The sequence below is a fragment of the Somniosus microcephalus genome, unplaced genomic scaffold (genome assembly GCF_052327205.1).
Source record: "Somniosus microcephalus isolate GS21.2 unplaced genomic scaffold, FLI_Smic_1.0 unresolved_chr1, whole genome shotgun sequence".
Classification (NCBI taxonomy): Eukaryota; Metazoa; Chordata; class Chondrichthyes; order Squaliformes; family Somniosidae; genus Somniosus; species Somniosus microcephalus.
Genome location: NW_028225179.1, coordinates 113353450 through 113354384, shown reverse-complemented (window position 1 = coordinate 113354384; position 935 = coordinate 113353450).

Genomic DNA, 935 nt, shown 5'->3' with positions numbered 1-935 from the left:
ACTCCTGCTGGGATTCGGTATCACTGACTTCTGCTGGGTACGATATCATTGACTCCTGCTGGGGTACGGTATCAATGACTGCTGGTGGGGTATGGTGTCATTGACTACTGCTGGGTACGGTATCATTGACTCCTGCTGGGATACGGTATCACTGCCTCCTGCTGGGTAGGGTATCAATGATTCCTGCGGGGGTACGGTATCACTGACTCCTGCTGGGATATGGTATCACTGACTCCTGCTGGGGTACGGTATCATTGACTCCTGCTGGGAACGTTATCATTGACTCCAGCTGGGATACGGTATCATTGACTCCTGCTGGGTACGGTATCATTGACTCCTGCTGGGATACGGTATCACTGAATCCTGCTGGGTACGGTATCAATGACTCCTACTGAGGTACGTTATCAAGGACTCCTGCTGGGATACGGTATCACTGTCTCCTGCTGGGGTACGGTATCATTGACTCCTGATCGGGTACGGTATCATTGACTCCTGCTGGGCACGGTATCATTGACTCCTGCTAGGATACGGTATCACTGACTCCTGCTGGGTATGTTATCATTGACTCCTGCTGGGATACCGTATCATTGACTCCTGCTGGGTACGGTATCATTGACTCCTGCTGGGGTACGGTGTCATTGACTCGTGCCGGGGTACAGCTTCACTGACTCCTGCAGGGTACGGTATCACTGACTCCTGCTGGGGTAGGATATCACTGACTCTTGCTGGAGTATGGTATCACTGACTCCTGCTGGGTACGGTATCATTGACTCCTGCTTGGGCACGGTATCAGCGACTCCTGCTGGGGTACGGTACCATTGACTCCTGCTGGGGTACGGTATCATTGACTCCTGCTGGGTACGGTATCAATGACTGCTGCTGGGGTATGGTATCACTAATTCCTGCTGGGGTACGGTATCATTGACTCCTGCTGG